Raw genomic sequence first — 6267 nt, 5'->3', positions numbered from 1 at the left:
CTATTGTAAATAATGCTGCAATGAACATATACCTTCTCAAATTAGTGATTTGTATTTCCTTAGATGAATACCCAGAAGTGGAATTGCTAGGTTATATGGTAATTATATTTTTAATTTTTTGAGGAAACTTCACACTGTTTTTCACTGTGGCTGCATTAGTTTACAACCCCACCAATAGTGCACGAGGCTTGCCTTGTCTCTATATCCTGGCTGACATTTGCACTTTGTTGTCTTTTGATAATAGCCTTTCTGACAGGCGTAAGGTGATATTTTATTGTGGCTTTGGTTTGCATTTCCCTGATGATTAGTCATGTCGAGCATCTTTTCGTTTGTCTCTTGGCAATCTGTCTTCTTTAGAGAAATATCTATTCCTGTCCTTTGCCCATATTTTAATCAGAGTGCAATTTTTTGATGTTGAGCTGTATGAGTTGCTTATATATTTTGGATATTAACTTCTTATCAGATACTTCATTTTTGCAAATATATATCTTAAATGCACTGGAACATTTGCTGCCTTAAATCTCTTACAGAGGTTTTGTCTGTTTCGTCTACTGCTAATTCTCATTGCTAGAACAGTTCCTGTCATCCAATAGTCACTCAGTAAATATTAGTTAAATGAATGATCTCAAAGAAAATGGAGCTACTAGGCAATAACTTAGAATAATTTTTTTCGTGGTGACTTGGAATTATTAATGTAACCATTGTATTTGACCAGAAAGCAGTCATAATTTAAGCGGCTAGGATATAGAAGAGTTTCCTCTTATATTCAATAGTGCTATTTTTAATTGAGATATAATTAACATATGTTAGTTTCAGGTGTACAACATAATGATTCAATATTTGTATAAGAAGTGATGGGTACAATAAGTTTAGTTCACATCCATCACAAAACACAGTTACAATAATTTCTTGTGATAAAAATATGTAAGATTTACTCTTTTAGCAACTTTCAAATATACAATACATTATTATTATTTATCTTTAATAGTTGGGATTTCATCTGCCTGATTGTTTTGCTTCATCCCTTTCTAGACTATTAGATATCAATTCTTGCTATTCTCATGGCATCTTTCTGACAATGTCAATAATGATCTTTGCTGCCTTAAATCTCTTACAAAAGAATTAACAGCAGCAATTATGCTCTTTTTTCCTTTGTATTCCCAGTGCCAAGCCCAGCACCTGGATTACAGTATGCAATTCAAACATGGTTGAGTTAATTAACTACAAGTATATCTCTGGAGAACAAAGACTACCGGTATCAGTCTTCCTTGCTTTTATTTAGGGAAATTATTTGATATTTTCCCTTTATTTTGTTTTGTATCCTTTTTCAAAAGGGATGTGTGTGTGTATGTGTGTGTGTGTGTGTGTGTGTGTGTGTCTGTGTGTGTGTGTGTCTGTGTGTTTAATTTGTAAGTTCTGTACATCTGAAGTGAGGAAGGAAGAAGCTTCTTTTTTCTTATATTTCTACAACAAATGAAGCTATTTTAAAATACTTCTGAATATAATTCAAATGAAAGGAATTAGATTTGCGGTGATTCTTCTGTTTAGAATTGGCTCTGGTGAAACCACACATACTTCTTTGTTTTGATCAAATGTGTTTTATAGAAAGAATATTACTAAATATGCAAACACTGAGAAGAAACCTTTTTCCCAACCCATAAAAGAATATATTTCTCCATTGACAAGTGTTTCAGTTTAATATAATTCTGTTTCACAAAAATGAAAATCTATACATAAAATTATATTGACAAATTAAAATGTTGTAGCACATTTTAAACATTGATTAATGTTACTTAAATCAGTCATGCTGCAATATCTTATTCTTCACAAACTTATGCCAGAAAATTTATATTTAGGATATCACCTACATATACAAAAATCAGGATGACACTAACATAATTATGCCTAAATAAAAAAGAAATTATCAATGACTTCTATAACTAAAACATTTGAATAAAAAAAGTAAATAACCATTTTTTTCCTGAAAAATTTAAAAACCTAAGTTGCCATGGAAAATGTACAATCTCAAATTCAAACTGTAATTTTTAAAAATCAGTTTTGGTGTTTGATTCTTTTATTTTAGGAGATAATTGCTAATTTAAAATTTTTAATTTAATTGCCTTTCTTATGAAAAAAAGGGCTATGTTTTTATTATTTATTTCTTTTTTATATTTTACCAATGTTCCTCTGGTTTTCCAGAAGGCAAGTGTTTTCATCATGTGTTTAGTAGAATATAATTCTAACATGGACAATTTTGGTAGTATCTATTTCAAATTGAACTAATTAATAGTTCACGAGGAAAAAAGGCTGCCTTATAACTATGTGTCGTACCATGAACTATACATAGTAATTATTGAATCAATTAAATAACGCCTGTAATCTGTACGAATTGTTTCTTTTAGTTCCAAATAAGAGCAACTTCAGTGAGCTAGTTTAAACACAACTCCCCCAAAAAGAATTTATGTAATCATACTGGGAGAAATTCCACTGGAGCCAAGGAAAAAATAAGCCATCTTATTTTTTAAGCTCTTGGGGTGAGAGCTCTTGAGACTTCAACAGAGCTTTTTGAACTTCCATCTAGAATTCTGTGACAGGTGTCAGCTCCCACCTCTGAGTCTCTCCTTCCTCTCAGATGAAATTCTTGAGCATTCACACATGTGTGTGAATACCAGAGAAAGAGAGAGAGAGGGAAAGAGAGAGGTGGAGATTTGAATGGTCCAAATTATTCAGATGTACACATCTCGGTTGGTCAGCTCTTGTCTTGGGCAGGATCAAAGAACAAAAACACAATGGCCTGGTAATAACAACTAACATTCGTTGACCACTTCTTTGTACCAGGTACTGTTCTAAGTAAAATCTCATGTGAGCTTCTCAATGACCCTAGAATCTCTTGACTATTATACCATTTTACATATAATGAAACTGAAAAGCAGATGCAGAAAGAAAATTGCCTGAAGTTACAAAGCTTTTAAGTGATAGAACTTATATTTTAACAAAGACTTTCTGATTCCAGACACTCTGATACATATTTCCACATATTACCCTCTATATTCTTCTGAATATAGTTTGCAGGCACAGTTGACACCTGAGATAAGCTAAGCATATTCCACAATACATGTCTATTAAAATGTCTTTTGTCACTCAGGAAATGGAAAAATAATAAAAACTTCAGATTCATGCAATACTTTATGTTAATCTGTGGTGACTTTAGTGATTTCTAATAATTGTGCATATCAAATAATGCTGGGTTAATGTCTTCATTGTACAAATGAAGCAACTGATCAACAATGGCCACAAGATTAGTATACAATATTATTATTATTGGGAAGACTCCTAAGTCTAGGCTCAGGTAAATGACCATAAGATTAAGGAGAAAGTGTAGGGTGAAAGAAGGGGGAAAGAATTTCATGGTACTCAGTGTTCATCTCAGAGATCAGAACTCTGATAAACTACTATGGTCTCCTAACTGAACCCTGAGGAAGAAAGGCCTATAGGAAGGACATGCATGAGCTCCTTTAACTACATAGCAATCCGATTGTGGGGCACAAGCAGCACCCCTTTTATGTCTCCTTGACAAAGGATAAATTTCAAAGAGATTGAAGAGGGGATTGTCTCCTTATTTATACTGGACATGGCATATCTTTGGAGAATCTTAGAACACACAGATGATGGATGAAAGAAGCTACATATTAATAGCAGCTGGCATCATCATTGGGGAGCAAAGGAAATATCAGGAGACAGTTACCAGGAAAACAAAGTGAGAAGACTGATGTAGGTGCCCAACCCCGTCATGTGGGCATTCCATTCCCAGCATCACCTCAGGTCTGAACGCCGGCTTGGCAGATGAGATCACAAGCTTCCTAAATATCAATTTTATTTATGGTAATTTTTGCTTTACACACTTTCCTCTTAAGAAGTTTTATGTTTAATATGGAGTAGTAATATCTCATTCATTTCTAAAAAAAGTCATGTTACCTAACCAATAAAAATTAACATTTAGGAATTTTATAGCTATAAGAGTCATACATGCAGCATATATCATTGGGGACATTTCTAGAAAAAAAAAAAACTACCCAAATATGGTCCCTAAGTTATATTCTAAGGAGCAGCAATTTTTCAGCTAATCTTCATCTTTATTCTTCATGCACCATATGGTCCTAAAATAATGTGATTAAATCTAGGAAAATTGAAATGTTACTTCTGAAATTGAAATGCTGACAGTTATCTTTCCTATTGCAATCTTTGTAATTTCAGATTAACTATATAGTTAATAATATCTTTGTGTGGAAGAAAAGATTCTTGGAGAAGGGCTCTTGTGAAGGTTACATGTATTAGTTTTAATGCTTCTCAGCTCTTCAGAGGTCTCCTGGCAACCACTGCATAGAAAATATGGATTTCGCAAACAAAAGCAGAAACTCAAGCTCATTATATATATATATATTTTTTTTTTCCTTTTTGTGTTGGTTCTGCCAAGTCCTTGATGCCTGCAATAGGAAAAAAACAAAAAACAAAAAAACAAAAACAAAACTATGTGTTTTTTCTTGTAAAAGCTATCAGTTCAGTCTATGCACTTGAAAACTGGTATTACTCCCTGGAAGGTCTTCTCATAGGATGAAAAGTGAAATTAATGTGAGATCATAATTTTAAATGATTGTAAATAGGAATGGAAGAGTAAAAGATCGGAAAAGGTTAGATAGTAAAAAAAAAAAATTCTTAATCTCTTGCTGAAAAATTGAATATATCTCTCATTTATTATTTATTTATTTATTGCCTCATTAAGATTCCATTCATTCATCCATCCATTCATCCATTCATTTATTTTATTTTCTACAAACATCAGTTAAGCATCTTCTATATGTTAACTCTACCCTGGATGCTACCAAAGCAAAGAAGACAAGCGCTTAATTACAGGGCGCTCAGAATCTAATAAGGCAGACAGGTAGGCATAATAATACAAGTATAATGTGATCATTTTTAGGATAGATTAAAAAAAGTATTACCCCCTTTCCGTCTGGCCTCAGCCATCAGGTAAGCCTAGATGGGCGCTTACAAGTACATCCAGGAGCTATGGAGGAAGAAGCAGTCCGATGTCGTGTGCTTTCTTCTCAGGGCGAGCTGCTGGCAGTACCGTCAGCTCTCTGCACTCCACAAGGTTCCCCGTTCCACCCGCCCTATAAAGCACGCAGACTGGGATACAAGGCCAAGCAAGGTTATGTCATGCATAGGATTTGTGTGCGCCATGGTGGACGCAAAAATGCCAAGTTCCTAAGGATGCGATCTACGGCATGCCTCTCCACGGTGTTAACCAGCTAAAGTTTGCTGGAAGCCTTCGGTCTGTTGCCGAGGAGTGAGCAGGATGCCACTGTGGGGCTCTCACAGTCCCAAATTCTTACTGGCTTGGTGAAGATTCCACATAAAAATTCTTTGAGGCTATCCTCATTGACCTATTCCATAAAGTTATCAGATGGAATCCTGACACCGAGTGGATCACCAAACCCGTCCACAAGCACAGAGAGATGCGAAGACTGACGTCTGCATGCTGCGAGAGCCGTGGCCTTGGAAAGGGTCACAAGTTCCACCATCCTATTGGTGGCTCTTGCGGTGTAGCTTGGAGAAGGAGCAATGCTCTCCAGCTACACCGTTAACTCTAATATAATATTTGTAAAATTCTTTCCTAATAAACAATTTAGGACAAAAAATACTACCAACCCAGAAGAGACGTAAAGTAGACCTTGCAGATGGAGGAAGATTTTACCGTGGGGTAACAGAGGAGCTACAAAAGTTTCACTTTGCTTATGTCCAACTATCATCTTAATCTAAAGCCACTTAAGTATCTAAGAGTGTAGAGACTCTAAGTGAATATAAGGAAGTTATTAAAAATAGAGTTTAGAACAAATTAAAAAACATAGTCTTAAGAAATATTTTCTTAAATCTTTCAGGAAGGTCATGTTTGAAATTACCATCAGGAAAGAACATCGTACTTCTCCACACCCCACATTATGATACTTTAATTAGATAGAAAGCTATGGGTGTGGTCAGTAACATTTATAATTTTGAAAGAAGTACTTTGCATGCATTCATTTAATAAACGTTTAGTGAATGCCAAGTACCATGATAAATGTTGAGGGTATCATTTTTGGGGGGGGAAATTAACATGACAAAAGCTTCATGAGTTATTATTTTAGAGAAAAAAAATGAATCCCTCCTAGATAATTGAATTTAAATAATAGAAAAGCCATATATGATTTTTGTCATGTAGATGAAGTG

At 34.5% G+C, this 6267-nt stretch overlaps 1 pseudogene; it reads left to right on the top strand.

Moving 5' to 3' along the window:
* The first annotated feature begins 5008 nt into the window (after nt 1–5008).
* Nucleotides 5009–5645, top strand: LOC105295762 (annotated as a pseudogene).
* Nucleotides 5646–6267: the final 622 nt, after the last annotated feature.

This window comes from Pteropus vampyrus, unplaced genomic scaffold (assembly GCF_000151845.1).
Source record: "Pteropus vampyrus isolate Shadow unplaced genomic scaffold, Pvam_2.0 Scaffold5, whole genome shotgun sequence".
In the NCBI taxonomy this organism is placed as follows: Eukaryota; Metazoa; Chordata; class Mammalia; order Chiroptera; family Pteropodidae; genus Pteropus; species Pteropus vampyrus.
This window is presented reverse-complemented; position numbering and strand designations above follow the sequence as displayed.